Here is a 23,954-nt window from a genome sequence, read left to right as displayed (position 1 = left end):
CCGTAACAAGCACCACAAATTGGTACTGGCTTCAAATAACAGACATTTATTCTCTCACAGTTCTGGAGGCTGTAAATCCAAATTCATGGTGTGGACAGGGGCCATGCTGTCTCTGAAGGTCCTTCTTTGTCTCTTCCAGCTTTTAGTAGCCCCAGGCATCTCTTGGTCTGTGGCTGCGTCACTGCAATCTCTGCCTCCGTCATCACACGACCATCTTCCTCCTGTGTCCTTCTGTCTTTTCTCCTCTTTTTATAAAGATACCAGTCATGCTGGATTAGGATTCACCCTGCTCTAGTATGACCTCTTGTTTACTTAACTGATAACATCTTCAAAGACTCTATTTCCAAACAAGGTCACATTCACAAGTACTAGGAGTTAACCAAAACTGGTTGCCGCGCAGTTGATTCTGACTCATAGCGACCCCATAGGACAGAGTAGAATTGCTCTGTAGATGGCAGACTGCCACATTTTTCTCCCGAGGAGCAGCTGGTGGGTTCAGACATCTTTCGTTAGCAGCTGGGCACTTTAACCACTGCACCACCAGGGCTCCTACTAGGAGTTAAGACTTCAGCACATCTTTTTGGAGGAACACAATTCAACCCATCACAGGTGTTGAACAGGATCCAAAGAAGAGAGCTCGATATACAATGAGAGAACTCCTGAAACAGGACTCCTCAGGGAAGGGAAGGCTCACCAGGGTCATCCCCAAGGGAGTAAGTGCTTTGACTTCCTTTCACCACAAGTGATGTGTTGTATGTTTTCTAGACCACACAGTCCATGTGAATTACACTTGAATAGACTGCTCAGGCCAGAGAGAAGGCTGAAGTAAGAACATTCTAAAAGTGTTCAATGTCCTGCCTGAGGAGTTGTGTCCATCAGCTCCCAGGTCAAGCTACAACCATCTTTTTGACAACCCATGACACCCAAATCCTCTTCAATTAATCCCTACTGCCTTTGCCTTGCCAAAACCAAAAGCCAAAACCATTGCTGTCGAGTCAATTCTGACTCATAGCGACCCTACAGGGCAAAACTGAACTGCCCCATAGGACTTCCAAGACTGTCATCTTTACAGAAGCAGACTGCTGCAGCTTTCTCCCTCAGAGCAGCTGGTGAGTTCAGACTGCCAACCTTGTGGTTAGCAGCCGACCAGTTAATCACTGCACCACCAGGGTTTCTTCTACCTTGCTTGTTAGGTGCTGTCAAGTCAGTTCTGACTCAGAGCGACCTTATGTACAATAGAACGAAACACTGCCCCATCCTGTGCCATCCTCAGAGTGATTACTATATTTGAGCCCATTGTTGCAGCCACTGTGTCAATTCATCTCGTTGAGCGTCTTCCTCTTTTTTGCTGACCCTATACTTTACCAGGAAACCCTGGTGGCATAGTGGTTAAGTGCTATGGCTGCTAACCAAAAGGTCGGCATGTTCGAATCTGCCAGGTGCTCCTTGGATACTCTGTGGGGCAGTTCTACTCTGTCCTATACGGTCGCTATGAATCAGAATCGACTCACTGGGAACAGGTTTCTTGTTTTGGTTTTATACTCTACCAAGCATGATATCCTCCTCTGAGGACTGGTCCCTCCTGATAACACAAAATACGTAAGACAAAGTCTTGCCATCCTTGCTTCTAAGGAGCATTCTGGCTATACTTCCAAGATAGATTTGTTCGTTCTTCTGGCAGTCCATGATATATTCAGTATTCTCTCCCAACACTATAATTCAAATGCATCATTTTTTTCTTTGGTCTTCTTCACTCATTGTGCAGCTTTCACATGTATATGAGGCGATTGAAAATACCATTGGGTCGGGCACATCTTAGTCCTCAAGGTGACAACTTTGCTTTTGAACACTTTAAAGAGATCTTTTGCAGCGGATCTGCACAATGCAATATGTTGTTTGATTTCTTGACTGCTGCTTCCATGATCGTTGACTGTGGATCCAAGTAAAATGAAATCCCTGACAACTTCAATCTTTTCTCTGTTTATCATGATGTTGCTTATTGGACAAGTTGTGAGAATTTCTGTTTGCTTTAGGTTGATGTATAAGCCATACTGAAAGCTGTGGTCTTTGATCTTCATCAGTGTTTCAAGTCCTCTTCACTTTCAGCAAGGAAGGTTGTGTCATCTGCACATTGCAGGTTCTCAATGAGTCTCCTTCTGATCCTGATGCCCCATTCTTTTCCATATAGTCCAGTTTCTAGGATTATTTGCTCAGCATACAGACTGAATAAGCACGGCCACAGGACACAACCCTGACGCATACCTTTCCTGACTTAAACCACACAGTAACTGCTTGTCCTGTTCGAATGTCTGCCTCTTGGTCTATGTACAGGTTCTGCATGAGAACAATTAAGTGTTCTGGAATTCCCATTCTTTGCAATGGTATCCATAATTTGTTATGATCCACACAGTCAAATGCTTTTGCATACTCAGTAAAACACAGGTAAACATCTTTCTGGTATTCTCTTTCAGCCAGGATTCCCTTGCCTTTCAGAACCCCTTTTTCAGTACAAAATATCTTAAGAGGCCACCTAGTATTATGTACATATATTCTCAGCAATTTTTCTTCTCATATCAGGTTCACCTGCTCAAATTCCCCATCCTCTAACTGCATGATCTGCTTGGCTAGGTGTGATGGTTAAGGTTGTGTACCAACTTGGCTGGGCCATGATTCTCAGTGGTTTGGCGATTATGTAATGATGAAGTTCGGAAGTTACATAATACTGTAAGTTGGCAGTTATGTAATGATATAGTCATCTTCCTTGATGTCATCTGATGTGATCAGTCAATCAGTTGTAAGAGGAGTTTCCTCAGGGGTGTTTCCTGCATCAAATATATGTATGTGTGTGTATACACACACACACACACACACATTCTGGCAAAGCTCCTTTACTTGCTCTGGAAGCTGCATCTGGGTCACCATCACCTGACCTCTGGTTCTTGGGACTTGAGCCAGTGGCCTGCTGTATTGCCTCTGCAGCCTGTGAGCCAGCAGCCTGCTATCTTACCTGCCCATCTTGGATATGGTCAATCTTTGCAGCTATGTGAGTCAAAAGAAGCCTCCAGCCTGACATCAGTCCCATGGACTTGGGACTTGCCAGCCTCTACAACCACGTGAGCCATATCCTTGAGATAAATTTCTCTCTCAATTTCTCTCTCTCTCTCTATGTATATGTTCCACTGTTTTGCTTCTCTAGAGAACTCAGCCTAAGACATTTGGTACCAAGAGTAATGACTCTGCCTCCAGCAGTAAAGAGGGCGCTGCTAATCCATTGTGTGAAGAGGCAATATTATCACCAGCAATAGATCAGGTACTGGTCGGAAGTGATGCACTGAGTGATCACGTTTGACACTCTTCTTCAATTTTGTCAGAATGAGAAGTATAGGGTAGCTGGTTGGTTGGTCCTACTATTGCTAGACAAAGTGGTGAAAAAAAGAGATGATCTCAGGGCTTCAGAGTCACAGCTTAAGTGCAGCATAAAAGACCTGAAGGTTGCCACTTACACCCTGAAATGAAACCTTATTTCTTGTAGTAACAGAGCTGATATTGCCAAAAAACAAACCCAGAGTCTTATCGTAAGAGTGGCAGAATCAAAACGCCAACTAAATTGCCAACGTGGAATGGTGTCTGAAGTTAATGTGAGGGCATTTATTGGGAAGAAATGGGACCCTAAAACTTACGATGAGGACATATGGGCAGATAATCAGGAAGCTGGGGGACACTGAACCCCTAATTTCATCGAATCGCTCCTGCCAACAGACCCGGCCCTCTTACTTCCATCTGAAGAGATTACTCCATCTTTGCCTGCTAAGCCACCCTCCCCTGTAAAACTATTAGCCCCTCTACCCCTTCTGATGAGATTAACCTAGCTGTGTCTAAAGAACCTTTGTCTGAGATATTGCCTGGGGCAGGATCTGAGTCATCACCTGGGATGGCTTCTGGATCTTTGCTTGGAAAATCGCCTGGAGGAGATGTCTTTCAAGACATTGACGAATGTTCCCAGGGTCCACCCTCACCACCCATTTTTGCTTCTAGACCTATCAACTAGACTTAAGTCCCAGCAAGCCCCAAAGATGAAGTATAAAGTGTGACCCAGGAGGAGGTACGCTACACTCCAAAAGAACTGCTTGACTTTTCTAATATGTACAAACAGAAACCTGAGGAATATGTGTGGGAATGGCTATTAAGGGTGTGGGATAATGGTGCAAGGAACATAAAGATGGATCAGTGTGTTTATTGATATGGGCCCACTGAGCACAGATTCTTCATTCAGTGTTTCAGCTTGAGAGGTTACAGAAGGATCTAATAGTTCATGTGGTTGGTTCACTGAAGCATGGACTAAACAGTGGCCTACACTAAATCAAGCTGAAGTATGAGACCTGCCTTGGTATATTGTGGAAGAAGGTATCCAAAAGCTTAGGGAAATTGGCGTGTTAGAGTGGATGTATCAGGTTAGACACACAGACCCACACATGGAGTGCCCAGAGGTCATACCTTTTAAAAAAACAGTGAGAAACAAATTTGTGAAGGGAGGCCCAGCATCCTTGAAGACTGCTGTGATTGCTATTTTATGTAAGTCAGATTTAACAATGGGAACTGCCCTAACTGAATTAAGACACGTAACTACAATGGGGCTGATGGGACCCCAGGGTGGTAGGGTCCAAGTGGCAGTACATGAGGTTGCTACAGTTGGAACCGACACGATGGCACCTAGCAACAAAAACAACAACCGATAAACTATATATGATGTTTCCCAGGGGGTCCCTGTGCAATAACCAATCTTTATTTGCTCATCATATAAAAAGAGGAATGACAGAAATAATTAGGTTTGTTTATATGCTGCATGTTTCTTAAACAGCTCAACAGTATTATACAGAAGTAATGGGAAGATTTTTAAATCCAAGGAGAAGCTCGGTCTTCCGAGGCTAATTTTGTACAGGTAATATTTTATTAATATAAATATATTTCAGAGATTTTACATTTGATAGGAAGTCCCTGAAGATTTGTCAGTACCGTTGCTGTCTGTGATATATTCCTACCTTAAAGAGAACCATCAACCAGATCCTTATGGAATAGTTCTGTATTTATACTCTAGAAGAGATTTTACTTTCCTCCAATCTGGTATTGTTAGTACCCGTATTAAATCAACCACAACCATTCAGAGTTGTTCTCAATAGGTAGTTTCTGCTTTCCCCACCTGTTTGCCTGTTGTTAGTTGGCATCAAATTGGCTTCAACTCATGGCAACCTTATGTATAACAGAATGAAACATTGCCCCGTCCTGTGCCATCTTCATGATTGTGCTATGTTTGAGCCCATTGTTTCGGCCATTGTGTAGTGCCTTATAACTTAGAGTCTCATCTTCCAGCACTGTATCAGACAATATTCTGTTGTGATCCATAAGGTTTTCATTGGATAATTTTAAAAAGTAGATGCCCACGCCTTTATTCCTTGTCTGTCTTAGTGTGGAAGCTCCGCTGAAACGTGTCCCCCATGGGTCAGTCCACTGGTATTTGAAATACTGGTGACATAGCTTCCAGCATCACTGCAACATGCAAGCAAGCCACCATAGAACGACAACCTGGCAGAAAGGTGGTGGCATGTTTACCCTGAGTTTCTATAATACACAAGTTAGCATTTGGGTCTTGTCTTAGGCTGGGTTCTTTAGAGAAACACAGGCAGTGAAGCTAGGGAAATAGAGAGAGTGAGATTTATCTCAAGGAAATGTCTCATGCAGTTGTAGAGGCTAGCAAGTCCCAAGTCCATGGGTCAGACATCAGGCTGGAGGCTTTTCCTGACTCACGTAGCTGCAGGGGCTGGCAAATCCAAGATCAGCAGCTCAGACGGCAGGCTGCTGGCTCACAGGCTGCAGAGGATGACAAATCCCAAGAAATGGAAGTCAGATGTTGATGAGCCGGATGCAGGATCCAGAGCAAGTGAGTAAGTTTTGCCAGAACATCCATATATATACATTGGGTGCAAGCCACAGCCTGAGGAAACTCCCCTTATAACTGATTGGCTGATCACATCAGGTCACATCATAGATGATAATTGCGTCATTATGCAACTGCCAAATTACATCATCACATAACTGCCAAACTACATCATTACATAACTGCCAGACTGCTGAGAATCATTGCCCAACCAAGTTGACACACAACTTTAACCATCACAGTCCACCCCTTGTCAACTTGGCACCTGTACACATCTTCTTAAGCCATACATAATCTCTAAATAAAGACAATTACAAAGTCATACTTGTGCCTAGCATGATACAACTAACATGCATTCTACTGAAAATGAACTAGCCTTGTTTACATCTTATATTTTATAAGGGAGGGAAGAAAGTAAAAATAAATGCTGTACACACACACGTATAATAAAACAAGGAAGAAATACTCATAACAATTATAGTCCATGTTTCTGCAAGTGGTCATGTGGTTGTAACTGGTGTTTACAATTATCTTCTTCTACCATCCATTCCGTATTCCCTTTACCCTCAGCAAGCACCTCAACTGGTCGTGGTTCTTTGCCTGGTGGGGTGACCCAAATCTTCATTACTGAAGGGTCTGGGTCATTAGTGGTCACATCTGAATTGGATGGCTGTAGTTTTCCATTAATTTTAATCACAGGGTATGGTAGTACTAAGAGACACCCTAAGGGAGCTCCTGTATTCCAGATATACTCTTCTTTGCCTCCATTATGTAATATCAATCTGATTTCCCTTTGTAGTCAGGGTCAATCACACCAGCGTTCTTTGGTAACTCCATTCTTTTTCTGTTGATCCAGAGGCATGAGAAGCCCAAAGTGGCTGGGTGGTATTCTTAACTTCCAGTTCAATGGAATCTGTGTTGTGTCTCCAGGTGGAAGCATTCCTCCCTTTGGAACTAAGCCCTCTAGACCTGCAGAGAATAGGGCTGCAGGAATAGAAGGCAAAAATTTTGCAAATGGGTCACTAGGGGTAATAGTAGGTAGCGCCACTCCGATTTCAACTCCATGATTCCTGGAACCATGAATCCTGGCTATGGGAGAAATAGCACCATATATTGAATGCTGGTTTAGAGCACGTGCAGCCTTGTGGAGAACATTGCCCCAACCCTGCAAGGTATTGTCACATAGTTGGCACCATAATTGTGTATTTAGAAGGCCATTCCATCGATCTATCAAGCCAGCTGCTTCAGGATGAGGGGCAACATGGTAGAACCAGTGAATTCCATGAGCATGGACACACTGCCATACTTCATTTGCTCTGAAGTGAGTCCCTTGATCCAAGATAATGCTGTGTGGGATACCATGACAGTGGATAAGGCATTCTATGAGTTCATGGATGGTAGTTTTGGCAGCAGCATAGCATGCATGGAAGGCAATCTGTATCCAGAGTAAGTATCTATCCCAATAAGAATGAAATGCTGCCCTTTCCATGTTGAAAGTGGTTCAATGTTATCAATCTGCCAACAGGTTGCTGGATGATCACCTCGAACATATCGGGGACTCAGTCTCTGCGGCTGGCAGATTGGCATTCAGCAATGGCTGTAGCCAAGTAGGCCTTGGTGAGTTGAAGTTCATGTTGCTGAGCTCATGCATAACCTCCATCCCTGCCACCATGGCCACCTAGTTCACGAGCCCACTGGGCAATGATGGGAGTGGCTGGAGAAAGAAGATGACTGATTTTCATAGAATGCGTTATCTTATCTACTTGATAGTTAAAATCCTCCTCTGATGCGATCACCCTTTGGTGAGCATCCACATGAGACATAAATATCTTCAATTCTTTGATCCATTCAGAAAGGTCTATCCACATACCTCTTCCCCATAAATCCTTGTCTCCAATTTTCCAATCATGTTCCTTCCAAGTCCCTGACCATCCAGGCACACCACAGGCCACAGCCAAAAAATCAGTATATAATCTCACATTTGGTTTTTTCTCCTTCCAAGCAAAGTGAACAACCAGGTGCAGTGCTTGAAGTATTGCCGATTGGGAAGCTTTCCCTTCACCGTTGCCCTTCAGGGAGGTCCCAGAACGGTGCTGCAGTGCTGCTGCAGTCCACTTTCAAGTGGTGCCTGCATAATCGCGGAGAACCATCTGTAAACCAGGCACGAGTTTAGTCTTCCTCAATAAACTGATCATACAGAACTCCACACGAGGCCATACATGCAGGCTGGGAGGGAGAACATAATGTGAAAGGAGTAGAGACCATGGGCATTTGGGCCACTTCCTCATGCAATTTACTTGTGCCTTAAGGTCCTGCTCAGGCCCAATCTCATATATACCACTTCCATTTAATGATAGAGTGCTGTTGCGCACGTCTATCTTTATGACTCTGTGGGTCAGACAACACCTAGTTCATCATGGGCAGCTCAGGCTGAATGATGACTTGGCTGCCCATGGTTAAGTGGTCAGTCCCTACTAAGGCCCAGTAACAAGCCAAGGGCTGTATCTCAAAAGGAGAGTAGCTATCTGCAGAGGATGACAGGGCTTTGATCCAATATCCTAGGGGTCTGCACTGTGATTCACCAGTTGGAACCTGCCAAAGACTCCAAACAGCATCTCTATCTGCCACTGACACATCAAGTACCATTGAATCATCTGGATCATATGGCCCAAGTGGCAGAGCAGCTTGCATGGAAACCCAAACCTGTTGCAGAGCCTTCTCTTGTTTTGGGCCCCACTCAAAACTAGCAGCTTTTTTAGTCACTTAATAAATAGGCTGGAGTAGCACACCCAAATGATGGATATGTTGTCTTCAAAATCCAAAGAGACCCACTAGGCATAGTACCTCCGTTTTAGTTGTAGGAGGGGCCAGATGCAATAACTTATCATTCACTATAGAAGGATTATCTTGACATGCCCACACCACTGTACCCCTAGAAATTTCACTGAGGTGGGAGGCACCTGAATTTTTGTCAGGTTAATTTCCCACCCCGTAGCATGCAAATGTCTTACCAACAAGTCTAGAGTCATTGGTACTTCTTCCTTACTAGGTCCAATCAGCATGTCGTTAATGTAATGAACCAGTGTGATGGCTTGTGGAAGGGAAAAGCAATCAAGGTTCCTGTGGATAAATTATGACATAGTGCTGGAGAGTTGATATATCCCTGAAGGAAGAAAGTGAAGGTGTATTCCTGGCCTTGCCAGCTGAAGGCAAACTGCTTCTGGTGATCCTTTGAATCCAGAATTGAGAAAAAAGCATTGGCCAGATCAACAGCTGCATACCAAGTATCAGGGGATATATGAATTTGCTCAAGAAATGAAACTGCATCTGGAACAGTTGCAATTTGAGTCACCACCTGATTAAGTTTATAATAATCCCCTGTCATTCTCCAAGATCTATCTGTTTTTTTGCACAGGTCAAATGGGCGAGTTGAATGAGGATATGGTAGGAATTACTACCCTTTCATCCTTCAAGTCCTTGATGGTAGCACTAATCTCTGCAATCCCTCCAATAATGAGGTATTGCTTTTGGTTTACTATTATCATAGGTAGGGGTGATTATAATGGCTTCTGCTTGGCTTTTCCTACCGTAACAGCCCTTCCTCTACATGTCAAGGATCCAGTGTGGGGTTCTGCCTGTTGCTGAGTGTATCTATTACAATTATGCATTCTGGAGCTGGGGAAGTCCCCAAAACCACTGGACACACTGTGAGACAAAACTGAACTCAGACTCCATTAATAACCTGACCTCCATATAGCTGCACTCTGACTGGTGGGCCACAGTGATGTTTTGGGTCTCCTGGAATTAGTGTCAGTTCAGATCCGGTATCGAGTAATCCCACAAAATTCTGATTATTTCCTTTTCCTCAATGAACAGTCACTCTTGTAAAAGGTCATAAATCCCTTTGGAGAATGCTGGGATAAAAATTAAAAGTATAAATTTTTGGCCGTGTTGTGGGGTTCTTCCTCAATGGAACCTGGCCTCCCCTTCATTCCAGTGGTTGTGGGTCTGTAAACTTGCTCAAGTCTAGGAATTCTTTGAGGGACCATGACTCTGTATTCTGTTAATTTGAGTTAGACTGCCATACACTTGGCCTAGAATTCTTCCACTTGTACAGATCCAGTAAACGTTTAGTAGATTTCCCGCCTATTTCATTCCTAGGGATACCATGACTAAGTGGCCAATGCCGTTTAAGTCCATACAAGTCAGACTATTCTGATTACTGCTTTGACTCCGATGTCTGTTATGGTAACCATGCCCATCTTGTCTTTGTTGATTAAGTGCCACCACTTGGCCCCTGCCACCACAGGGTCCTATAAACCCCATTGTAGTTAGGTGTCCTACTTCCGTTAGGGCATTTCCCACTGTCAAATCTGACTTACATAAAATAGCAATCACAGCAGTCTTCAAGGATACTGGGACTCCCTTCACAAATTTGTTCTTCACCGTTGTGGTAAAAGGTGCATCCTCTTGGCACTCCATGTGTAGATCTGTGGGTCTAACCTTATAAATTCACTCTGGCATGCCAATTCCCCTAAGCCTTTGAATACTTTCTTCTACAGTATACCAAGGCAGGTCTTGTACTTCAACTTTATTTAATGTAGGCCATCACATAATCCACGCTTCAGCAAACCAACCAAATAAACTATTAGATCCTTTTGTAACCTCTCAAGCTGAAACACTGAAAGAATAATCTGTGTTTTAGTGGGCCCGTATCAATAAACTCATACTGATCCAACTTTATGTCCCTTGAACTATTATCCCACACCCTTAATAGCCATTCCCACACATACTCCCCAGGTTTCTGTTTGTACATGTTAGAAAAGTCAACCATTTTTTTTTTATGGTAGTATACCTCCTTCTGGGTCACATGTTGTAGCTCACGTTTTGGGGCTCACTAGGAATTTAGTCACAGATCTAGAAGCAAAAATGGGTGGTGGGGATAGGTCCTGTGAACATTTAGCAATGTCTTGTAGGGCATCTGCCTCAGGTGATGCCCCAGGCAATGCCACATGTGCCACCCCAGTCCATATCTCAGACAAAGACTCTTCAGGCACAGCTGAGTTAACCTTATCAGATACAGGTCTAGGGCTGGTTCTGTTAGCAGGAGTGATTCAATGGAATTCGAGGGCTCAATGTCCCTAGACTCATTATCTACCATATGTCCCCATTCCATTTCAGAATACCATTTATTCCCAGTCAATGCCCTCACTTTAACTTCAGACGACATTTGAGTTTAGGAATTCAATTGGCATTGTAATTCAGCCACTCTTATGATAAGACTCTGGGTTTGGTTTACAGCTATGTTAGCTCTGTTACTACAAGAATCAAGGCTTTCTTTTAGGGCACAAGTGACAACTTTCAGGTCTTTTATGCAGCACTCAAGCTCCGACTCTGAAGACCTGAGCTCATGTCTTTCTTTCACCGCTTTGTCTAGTGAAAGTAGGATCAACGAACCAGCTTCCCTATACTTTTCACTTTGACAAAACTGTAGAAAATATCAAACATACAATCACCTAGAGTCTCACTTCTCACCAATACTTGATCCATTTGGTGGTGCTGTTCTGTGTATTTTTGTGTATTAATATCACCACCTCATGCCATGGATTAGCAGCACCCTCTTTACTTCTGGAGTCAGAGTCATCAGCACCTTTAGACTAGTCAGGCTTGAGAACCAATTTAGAAAACTCATCCTTAGGATTTTGTTTCTCTAGAACCATTCTTGGTACAAAATGTCTTAGGCTGGGTTCTCTAGAGAAGCAAAACCAGTGAAGTGTGTGTGTGTGTGTGTGTGTGTGTGTGTGTGTGTGTGTGTATACGTATATATATATATATACGTATATATGTAGAGAGAGATTTATCTCAAGGAAATAGCTCACGTGGTTGTACAGGCTGGCAAGTCCCAAGTCCGTGTGGGTCAGGCATCAGGCTGGAGGCTTTTCCTGACTCACATAGCTGCAGGGGCTGATGAATCCAAGATCAGAGGGTCAGATGGCAGGCTGCTGGTTCATGGGATATGGAGGCTGACAAATCCAAGATTGGCAGGTAAAATGGCAGGCTTCTGGCTCCCATGCTGTGGAGGCTGATGAATCCCAAGAACGAGAGGTCAGAAGATGATAAGCCAGATGTAGGATCAGCGCCCCAAGCGAGCTTTGCTAGAGCATCCATATATATATTGGATGCATACCACACCCCCAAGGCAACTCCCCTTACAATTGATCGGCTGATCACATCAGATCAGTTACTGGAGGGTGATTACATCGTTACAATTCTGCCACATTATGTCATTACGTAACTACCAAACTACTGAGAATCATGGCCCAGACAAGTTGGCACACAACCGTAACCATCACAGTGCGCCTCTTACCAACTTGTCACCTGCACACATTTCTTTAAATCATACACAATCCCTACATGAAGATAATTACAAGATCATACTGGCGCCTAACACAGTACAACTAACATGTGCACAACCCAAAGCATACTAGCCCCATTTACATCTTATATTTTATAAGGGAGGGAAGAAAGCAAAAAGAATTGCTATGTATGTGTGTGCATATATATACACACACACACACACACACACACAGATACACATATAATAAAACAAGAAAGAAATACTCATAACAGGTTTTCAATGAAGGACAGTCTCAAAGCTTAGTGGAAAAATGTATAGTAGCTACTCTAAATTATTGATACTTCATGAAATATACTCATGGATACAGGTCTTGGAGTCTAAAGTGACATCACTTAGATAACTGTCAGGCTATATTGCAGGACTGTGTCTGGATTTCTAGGACTCTAGAAATTGACTTTGTAATAACAGATTGTTGACTTAAGAACCAAGGGAACAAGAATTAATTAAGAGAACTGAATGAACTGATGAGGAAAATCTACTCGTGGTTATTCTTCTTCTGGAAGACTATTGAAATTGTTTTAATGTTGTATTTTCTGTTCTAATGTTGTATTGTCTTCTTTTAAGTCAGTTTTAACATTTAGTTTACTAGACTATGCTTTTGCAACTGAAGGGAAACATTTAAATCGTTTTCCTTGACAACTCAGAAGTCAGGAAAAATATTTTTATTGGGTTTCTTTACTTTTCATGAAAATGTAGTTATTTTCACAGGTCCAATAAGAATGACTTCTTTTTACCGAGATATAATTAGACAGAATAATTATGTAATCAAGGCCATATCTGGAATGTCATCTTTAAAAATAAATTTTATTGAATCAGATATGTCAAGCTCACCAGTAAGGGATAAAGGTCCACAAAGTCTTTCTTGGAAACTTTTCTGGCATCTTTTGTTAGTTTCCTAAGGTGGCCATAACAACGTACCACAAATTGGGTGGCTAACAACAACAGAAATTCATTGTCTCAGATGCTGGAGGCTAGAAATCCTAATTCAAGATGTGGGAGGGCCATGCTGTCTCTGATGGCTCTAGGGGAAGATCCTATCTTGTCTCTCCCAGCTTCTGGTGGCCTCAGATTTTCCTTGGCTTGTACCTGAAGCTTAACTCCATTGTCACATGGCTGACTTCCTTCTGTGTGTCTCTGTCTCTTCTCCTCTTTTATAAGTACACCACTTATATTGGATTAGGACCCCCCTACTGCAGTATGATCTCCTGTCAACTTAACTGATAACATCTTCAAAGACTCTTATTTTTCAAGTAAGGTCACACTCACAGGGACCAGGGCTTAGGACTTCAACATGTCTTTTTAGAGAACACAATTCAATCCATGCCTGCTCTCTAGATTTTGGGATCCCAGCCTGTAAAGAAGGTTATCTTTTGGTAGCCAGGAACCTTAGCAGATTTTGGAGACCCAGAGAGGGAGAAATACACCCAAAGTAATTCCTGCATGTGGAACCCATGGAGAAGAATTTCAAAGGTTTGGGTTTCTATCTTAAAATAGAAGAGTCAACAGGAGAAAAGAAATCTCTGGGATAATAAAGGGTATATAAAAATGTAATCCTACAGTCTCTAGGAAGTGTGCAGACATAAGTTAATTCTTTGGCCGTGGTGATTGCTCAACACTCTATGATTCAATGTTTGCTAATCACGCTTGGCAAGGCTTATATATTAATACCTCTTGCTGTTCTTATGTAAGTCAATCAAACCAATAGCACAATGAAAGCAACCTTTTTTGTATGTGTAATTAAAAATTCTCTCTGGAGATTATGTATGATCACAAGCTCTATCCAAAAAAATTTGGATTTGAGCAAAAGGAGGACTGCATGTCTTTTCATTGGAACATCGTCTAACTGGTCCATCCAAGGATTATTTAATTATCTTTGGGGATTGACCTGACCTTAGCTCATAATTTACTATTAATTAGGGCCCAAACTCTTTATAGTTATGTGCTAACTTGTAGACTTCTGCCTTATAAAGAAGTGCATTATTTAATCCTACCTAGTGGAAAAGATAACCTCACGTTAGGATTTTATTGCCCTGAAGGACGTTAGCCACTTTTGTATGTAACCTAGCAATCTTATTTCAACGTTCTTTCTTCATTGGCTATAAATACTCCATTTCTCAAATATTTTTTGAACCAGCTTTTATTATCCTACTAGTTCTGTCATTGAGGAGTTAAATAAACCTCAGACACATGTTTATGCTAAACCTTTGAACATAATACTTGTATTAGTTATTCAAGCCCAACAGCCATCTCTTCTTCCATTATTCTGACAGTTTAGACAACCCTGTCTCTTCCATAATTTGTGAACGATTGTAGATTTCCTTTATCTGCTTCGACAGAGAATACTTGGGTTTATGTGGCTTGCATCAATTTCAAAATTCACTCATGCTTAAGTCATAGAATGTTAGCACTCAGTGGCATGGAAAGGAAACTCAGGCTGGAACAGGGTAAGTGGTTCAGAAGGATATAAGTACTATAATTTACTGTCTGGCCTTGTATTGACATAAGTCCTCTTCCTGTCTATGTATCTTTTTTATGCATCTCTGCATCTTAGATTATAAATTCCCAAGGCTATACAGACCATATGTATGGCGTTTTTTTGTGTGTGTGTGCACCTTTGATGCTTCCCCAGAGGTGAATGTGTATTCTGTAAGTGCTTTTTGATGGGGATGAAACAACAGAAGAAACGTTTCTGGAAGCAGACATTCTGGAAATTGCCAGAGAAAGCTGTTCAGAGGTTGAGGGTGGGGACAGAGGGATATTCCTCTGTTTGAAACTACTTTAAAGAAATCCCCGACCCCAGGGGAATGGCTCTATCCAGCTGCTTCCCGAGGCTCTGTATGGGGAGGTATTAGCAGTGTCACTACCTATGAAGAGCTCTGCTTGGAACAACAGTTTTTGTTAATGTTGGCACATCTGTCTAGAGAATGGCCAGCACAGGATGTGACACAAATTCAGCAATTTAATTCTGAAAACCCCGTGGTTTCAAGGCTGGTCATTTCTTGTTAGAGCTTTGTTTTTCCTCCTTGGTCATAACAACTGGACTTCCAGGGGATTACTTCTCCTTTCAAATTAAGGACACTTTCAGAGCCAAATTTTCAGGCCCTTCCTGACTGAAAAAATAAATAAATAAAAGGAAGGGAGCTTGGCTTTGAATAGTAAGTAGCCAGGGTCACTACACAAAGAGATAGCTATTATTAAGCTTCCTAACAAAGCAATGCTATTTTTGAAAAATATATTTTGTTATGGTGAAAAACCTAACACTTTTATGGTTTTATGGAACCTCTAATCATAAACATTAAACCAAAAAAACCAAGCCAGCTGCTATCAAGTAGACGCTGACTCATGGTAACCTTATGAGCTCCGTAGGGTTTTCAATGGCTGATTTTTTGAGGTCTTTCTTCTGAGATGCCTCTGGGTGGACTGGAACCTGCAAACTTTCAGTTAGCAGCTGAGCATGTTAACTCTTTGAACCACCCAGGGACCCCTCATAAACATTCCCAAACCAAACCTATTGCCGTTGAGTCAATTCTGACTCATCGTGACCCAACGGCACAGAGTAGAACTGTCTCATAGGGTTTCCAAGGTTGTAATCTTTACGGAAGCAGACTGCCACATCTTTCTCCAGTGGAATAGCTGGTGGGTTCAAACTACTGACCTTTTGGTGAGCAGGCGAGTGCTTAACCACTGTGCCACCAGGGTTCCTTTCATAAAACATTAGGCCTCCTTTATTTATTTTTATTTACTTACTTTTGCAGTAAAAATAAACACAACAAAACCTTTAGCAATTCATTTCTTCACCAAGTTTCCACATGTACAATTCAGTGACATTGATTACATTCTTCATGCTGTGTAACCATTGTTGCTATCCTTTTCCAAACTGTTGCACCGCCATTAACATAAACACAATGCCCCCTAAGTAAAAACTCCCCCTTTCTTCATCCCTCCCACCCCTGGTAACCATGAATACTCTCCGATTTCTATATATTTGCTTATTTCATATAAGTGAGGTCATACAGTGTTTGTCCTTTTGCAACTGATTTACTTCACTCAGTGTCTTAGTCATCTAGTTCTGCTACTACAGAAATACCACAAGTGGATGGCTTTAACAAACAGAAATTTATTCTTTCACAGTCTAGTAGGCCAGAAGTCCAAATTCAGGGCAGCAGCTCCAGGGGAAGGCTTTCTCTGTCAGCTCTGGAGGAAGGGCTTTGTCATCAATCTTCCCCTGGACTAGGAGCTTCTCTGCACAGGAACCCCGGGTCCAAAGGACTCGCTCTGCTCCTGGCACTGCTTTTGTGGTGATATAAAGTCCCCATGCCTCTCTGCTCGCTTCTCTTTTTTATATCCCAAAAGAAATTGGCTCAAGACACAATCCAATCTTGTAGATTGAATCCTGCCTCATTAACATAACTGCCACCTATCCCCTCTCATTAACGTCACAGAAGCAGTATTGACAACACATAGGAAAATCACAACAGATGACAAAATGGTGGACAATCACACAATACTGGGAATCATGGCCTAGCCAGATTGATACACATATTTTTGGGGACACAATTCAATCCATGACACTCAGCATTTGTCTAGGTTCATCTGCTCCTTTCACTTTTAGAGGTGATAGGAATGATGCAGTTTAGGGGTTAGGTTTCTTTCCAAGGCAAATCTGGAACCAAAGCCAGAAATGCAAATATGAAAGTCTCTTGACCTTGGCCAGCTTGGCAAGGCCTTGTGGTATAATGAAGAGAGCACTGGATTTAGGATTAAGAGTCTGGCTCACTCAAGAGCTGGCCTTGGCTGACCTAGAAGTTACTGCTTGAGCCTCAGCTTCCTCATGGGTAAGATGGGACAATCAGACCAACCTCACAACAGTGGTGTGAGGATAAAATTAAATAGGACGATTATAATAGCTAATATTTTTTGAGAGCTTACTATGTGCCAGGCACTGTGCTTAGGACTTAAAACATGTTATATCAGTTAATCCTTACAACAACCCTCTGATGCAGGAACTGTTTCTCTCCACCACCTTACAGATAGGGAAACTGAGGCATAGAGTGGTTAAGTTACTTGCTCAAGGTTTCACAGATAATGTGTGATGGGGCCAGTAGTCAAACCCAGGCAGTCTAGCTCAGTCATTAACCCTACTCCCTCCCCAGATAATGCACGTGGAAGAATCTAACACAATGCCTGGCACATAGTAGGTATTGAATTCGTTTTAATTGGAACTAAACAATTCAAGCACAAATCTAGCATTTCTACAGAATCCAGAGCCCTTAGCAGCTCAACACCAACAATATCTGTGCTATTAACATGGGTCAAGGGACAATAGCTCAGTAAAAGTATACAGCACTAACCAAATGCCATGCTGTCCCATTTAGACTCATGATAAACCTTCAAATGATAAACCACCCCTTAGGCATCAGGCACTACTTCTTTCTAGTGGCCTGATCACTTCTGTATTCCTTCTCTCACCAATACACCTTCTAACTAACAGATTCTTCTCAGTGAAGATATATCTTCAATCATATATACATTCTCAAGTGTCCCTTTGGCTGTTAACTGAACATAATCTCACTTCTATGTGGAAGGCCTGGGTTCAATTCCCTGCCAATGCACCTCATTCACAGCCACCGTCAGTGGAGGCTTGCGTGTTGCTACGATGCTGAACAGGTTTCAGCGCAGCTTCCAGACTAAAATGGACTAGGAAGAAAAGCCTGGTGATCAGCTTCTGAAAATCAGCCAGTGAAAACCTTATGGATCACAACGGTCCGCTGTGCAACCGATCATGGAGATGGCGTGAGATCGAGCAGTGTTTCATTCTGATGTGCATGGGGTTGCCATGAGCTGGGGACCAACTCAACGTTACCTAAGTACAACAGAGGTAGTTGGGGAAATCTAAGAAAGGGGATTGAGCTCCACGCTTGGGTCAGTGTAAGGAGGCATGGAAAAGATATAGATAGCCACAGGAGGCAAGACACAAATGAGATCGAAGCAGGAAATCAGACAGTTGGTGACCAGGAGAGATCTCAGTCTCTAAGAAGACCTGGAAAGAAGAATGAGAAGTGGGGGTGGGGGTGAACACTGGGTTTCCATCACTGGGACATGGGGACTTGAGACATTTTTATTTACATAACAAAGGTCAGGGGGACTTCACTAGTCCAGAGGATTCGAGAATATCCACACAAGGTGATTGACATTGGGTTGTATCTTGAGGGTTGTAAGCAGCAAAATTTTAAGCCTGGGTGAAGACACCTCCAGATTTGCATTTTTAAAAGTTCACTGTCACCACAGTAGAAACAACAGATTGGAGGGGACGGAGGCTGGAGCCTGGGAGAGGCTATTACAGTAATCCAAGTGAGAAATAATGAAGAGATAAATTACTGCTTCAGCATTGGGAATGAGATAAGAGGGAAATGTTCAAGAAGCAATTAAGAGGCAATGTTTCCAGGAATTGATAACAGACGATGCTGAGATGGAAGGGGGAGGGAGGAGTTAAAGGTGATCTCAAGCTTCTGACTTGGGCAACTGGGAGAATTTTAGTTCCACCTACTGAGACGGGGAAGTGGAGATTTGCAGGGAAAAGGTGCCTCTTTCTTTGATGGCCAAGGAAGGGGTTATAAGAAGTAAGATGGAAAAGACCTTGGGATGGATTGGACTAGGTTAGTTGAACCAAAACATTCAGAAGAGAGAAAATGGTGAGTAAGGCGAAATCTTCAATTGGAGCCTGTATTCTTTCTTCATACTTATAATTGCCTATGGAGTCCTTGGGTTGCACACATGGTTACGCACCTGACTACTAGCCAAAGGTTGGAAGTTCAAACCCACCCAGAGGTATCTTGGAAGACAGGCCCGGTGATCTGCTTCTGCAAGGTCACAGTCTTGAAAACCCCTTGGAGCAGTTCTTTGCACACATGAGATCTCCATGAGTCAGAACGGACTTGATAGCAACTAACAACAACGTAATTGTCTACTAGTAATGGTTGAAGAATTTTCACTATAGAACATAAAATTACTGTGGCATTGTTAGATCACTGTCAATTCTTTACTATTAATCCTCTAGGAAGGAGCCCTGCTGGTAGGGGAAAATGACTTTTAAAATCACAGTAAAGAAAGTATGCCATAGATAATCCTTCTAGCTGGAATTTTCTTCCTCTGCATCTTTGTGTCTGCAAACTTTTCTCTCCTTTTAGACCCAGTTTGCATTCTAGCTCCCTTGGGAAACTATTAAGCACTAAGGCTTCCTCCAAACATCCACCCCACAGGGATAAGTATATGACCACGATACCGCCATTAGAATACCCCAGGCCTCTTGTACTCAGTGATTTGTTCAGAAATAAGTCTGCATCCAAAGCAGGTCAATCCAAGTCTTCCCTTTGATTGCTTCAAGGATGATGGAAGAGAGAAGCTATCTTTCTGCTGGATTTGCTGAATTTTGAGGGCAAGAGTCCATGGTGGCTGGCTGCCATCTTGTCTCCTCTGGTGAGACCTTGAAGCAAACTATACCTCTTGGTTTCCGAGTTATGCTAGCCAATTAAAATCTTTCTCCACTCCGTTTTAAAGTTTTTTAATCTAGTTTGATTTTTTTTCCCCCACATGTAAGCAAGAGAGCCCTCATGAATATGGAAGCTCCCCTAGCACCTCCATACAGAGTTAATGGCCCTCCCATTTATGCCCCTACTGCTTTATTGAAATCCACACACCATACACTTCACCCTTTAAGTACAATTCTGTGGTTTTTTATCATGTTCACAGACTTGTGCAACCATCACCACTGTCTAATTTCAGAACATTTTTGACATCCCAAAAGCAATCCCAAATCCATTAGCAGTCACTCCCCACCTCTCCTTTCAGCCACATCAGCCTCTGGCAACCACTAATCTACTTTACGTCTTCATGGATTTGCCTATTCTGGACATTTCATATAAATGGAATCTTCCAATATGTGGTCTTTCGTGACTGGCTTCTTCCGTTTAGCAAGATGTTCTCAACATTCATCCATGTTGTAGCATGTATCATTACTTCATTCCTCTTTATGGCCAGATAATGTTCCGTTGTACAGATATACCATGTTTTGTTTATCTATTCGTCAGTTGATGGACACTTGGGTTGTTCCCACTTTTGGGTTATTATAAATCATGCTGCTATGAACATTCATGTCCAAGTTTTTGTGTGGGTGTATATTTCCATTCTTGAGTATATACCCAGGAGTGGAATTGCTCAGTGAGAACTGTGTTTAAGTTTTTGAGGAACTGCTAAACTGTTTTTCTAAGTGACTGCACTAGTTACGTTCCCACCAGCAGTGTATGAGAGTTTCACCGTCTCCACATCCTCACCAACACCTGTTATTATCTGTCTTTTTTACTATGCCATCCTCGTGGATCTTAAGTGATATCTCTCTGTAGTTTTGATTTGCATTTCTCTGGTGGCTAATTACGTTGAGCATCTTTCCCTGTGCATACTGATCGTCTGTAAATCTTCTTTAGAGAAATGTCTTTTGAAATTATTTGCCTGTTTTTTAATTGGGTTGTTTGTCCTCTGTCTTTTTTTTTTTTTTGCCTTATTTATTTGTTATTGTGGTGAAAATATGTACAATCAATCATTCGCCAATTCAACAATTTATGTGTACAATTCACTGACATGGATTACATTCTTCATGCTGTGCAGTTATTACAACTATCCTTTTCCAAGTTATTCTACCACCATTAACATAAACTCAGTGCCCCCTAAGCAAACAATCTCCCTTTCCCCAGGTATGTCTTTTATTACGAGAATGCATTAATATATTACACGTTAATAAAAATAATAATGACAAAAAGCAAATAAAGCTATTAGTCCTAAAGGCAACATTCAGAACATAGAAAACAAGTACCGACACCTTTGGGCTGGGTTGTTTATCTTTTTATTGTTGAGTTGTAAGAGTTCCTTATATACTCTAGATACAAGTTTCTTATCAGATATATGATACTCAAATATGGTCTCCCATTCTGTGGGTTGTCTTTTTACCTTCTGATGGTGCTCCTTGAAGCACAGAAGTTTTTTAATTCTGATCAATTCCAATTTATCTTGTTTTTCTTTCGTCACTTGTACCCTGGTGTAACATCTGAGAACGCATTGCCTCATTCAACATCACGAAGATCTACACCTATGCTCCCTTCTGAGAGTTTCGGAGCTTTAAGTCTTTCCTTTAGGTCTATGATCCAATTTGAGCTAATTTTTCTACTCCACTTCATTTTGCACCTCCCTCTTTTTGCACTCATCAAATTGTGCTGTGATTTCTGTGCCTGACTCCTCCCTTAGATGCTTCATTATTCTTGGATCTGCCCAGAGGCTTAGCAGGTTGCCTGGCACATAATACATAATACACACACAGGTAGCATGGTGCAGGGCTGTGTTACTCCAGATGACATCCTACCTAACTAACCCATTGCTATCGAGTTGATCCTGACTCATAGCGACTCTATGGGACAGAGTATATTTTTTCCAATGATGCTAGTAAATATGGAGTCCAAAATATATTCTGAGCTTAAATAAATTTGGGAAAGGCTGCATAGCAAATTCCATTCTTGAAGAGCCACAGTACATACTTACCCATTAAAGGTTCTGAGTAGATAGCAGTCAAGGGAGCTGTTTTATTTCAAATTTCATTTAATCTAGTGTTTACAATGTAACAGTGTGATGTATATTGTAATGTACCTTCCAGATGCCCCTTCAGGAATGAAGGACTTGTTGCCCAGAGGCTGGCAATGCTGGGAATCAGCCCTCAGCTCTTGACGCCCTTCGTGGACTGGCTCAGCTGACGAGAGCCTCCTTGCCCAGAGTGATTCCTGTTCCTGGGATGAACCATGTCCAACAACTGACATGGGTTTATAGAGGCTTGGTCATCTCACCCCAGTTCAGGACAGCTTGGAATGGTCTTCCCATCTTCCGAACTCCCCACAGGGTTGGCTAAGGCTCCTGGAGATCGCCCCACAGCCTGACTTCTCTCCCTGTCCAATCCTGCTTCCTTCTCTTCTCACCGCTTCCCCAGGTGCTGATCCCAAGAACATGCCCTAAGAATCCTCTCTCATGCAAAGATGTATTTCAGAGTCTGCTCCTTGGGGAACCCAAAAAGAATTTATTATTATTTATTGAAAGAAGAGATTTTTTTTTTTTTTCCAAGGAGAAAATGATTTAATTCAGGGAATTGAATGCTTACAAAACCATTGGCAGGGCCCAGGAAATGAAAGTCAGGAAAAGCTATAGGTAGCTTTTAAGAAATCAGAAAGTTGCAGGAATTGTGGAAACTATAGGAAATTTCCATTAACGGTCTCAGCTGCCTGAAACACTGACACAGGTGATTTACTAAGAGAATGCCTAGAAGCTGCTGAGAAATTTCATATCAATTGTTTGGCAAAGCCCACCTTTCTGTTACTATAATAATGGCTTCTGCTTCTCTTCTCCCTTCCAGTCTTGCAAGGGGGTTTTTCACTGGTGGATTCTATCCTGGAAGCTTGCTGGCAAGGACTTTTAGGAAATCTAGCTTCTAGGCTTCTAGCCCCTGAAGGCCATGTGTGGATTTCCTAGGGTTCCAAAGATCTTTAGGTTAAATACATCTGAATTATAGGCCAAGGGATATGAAAATTTTAAAGATGTTGATAAAAATTGCTAAATTTTTTTCCAGAAAGGTCTGTCTGTCCCACGTTTATGGTCCAGAAACTACTTTCTACCTTTTATTATTGTGATGTCTTATCACCTCTCAGACTGCAAGCTCTTTGAGGACAGGGTTATGTCTGAGTTGTCTCTGAATTTTCCACAGGGCCTAGCAAAGCACCCAACTCACAATAAACCAAAACAACCCCAACCTGTTGCCAATGAGTCCGTTCCGACTCATGGCGACCCCGTGTGTTACAGAGTAGAACTGTTCCATATAGGGTTTTCTTGGCTTTAATCTTTTTGTTTGTTTTTTTAATGACCTTTTAATTTTATTTTTTACAGAACAAATAGTTTCTCATTAAACAGTTAGTACACATATTGTTTTATGATATTGGTTAACAACTCCACAAGTCAACACTGTCCTTTCTCAACCTTGGGTTCCCTATTAAGGAGGAGGTATTAATTTTTATGGAACACCTAACAATACCTCTGAAGAGTGTTCATAGAAGATTAATTTGGGAAACACAACACAGCAGAGCAAGACTCACAAGCAGAAGACTTAGGGTGGATGCAGGCTTGTCTACTAGCTAGCTGCTTGGTCTTGATCAAATTACCTATCCTGCCTGAGCTTCAGCTTTTCATCAATAAAATCAACCCCATGGGAACGTGTAAGGACTACGTAGACCATTTCTGTGAACATGCCTAGCACAGTGCTTAGGTAATCTATTAAAGAAATCTCCATGAGGACAGAGGATTTCACTTGTTTTGTATACTGCTCTATCCCAAGTACCTAGAATTGTGCCTAGCACACAGTAAGCACTCAGGAAATATTTGTTGAAGGAATTAAGTACATAGCACACATCAAACCCTTGAAAGTTTTTATTGGTATGTTTTTAGTCCGTACTATTGAATAGGACATAGTCATTTGTGAAAGGTAATAAGTGAAAACTACTTTCAGTTAAAATTATGAAAGAT

The sequence above is a fragment of the Trichechus manatus genome, unplaced genomic scaffold, assembly GCF_000243295.1.
Source record: "Trichechus manatus latirostris isolate Lorelei unplaced genomic scaffold, TriManLat1.0 scaffold00160, whole genome shotgun sequence".
Classification (NCBI taxonomy): domain Eukaryota; kingdom Metazoa; phylum Chordata; class Mammalia; order Sirenia; family Trichechidae; genus Trichechus; species Trichechus manatus.
Note: the sequence above shows the minus strand (reverse complement) of the source record.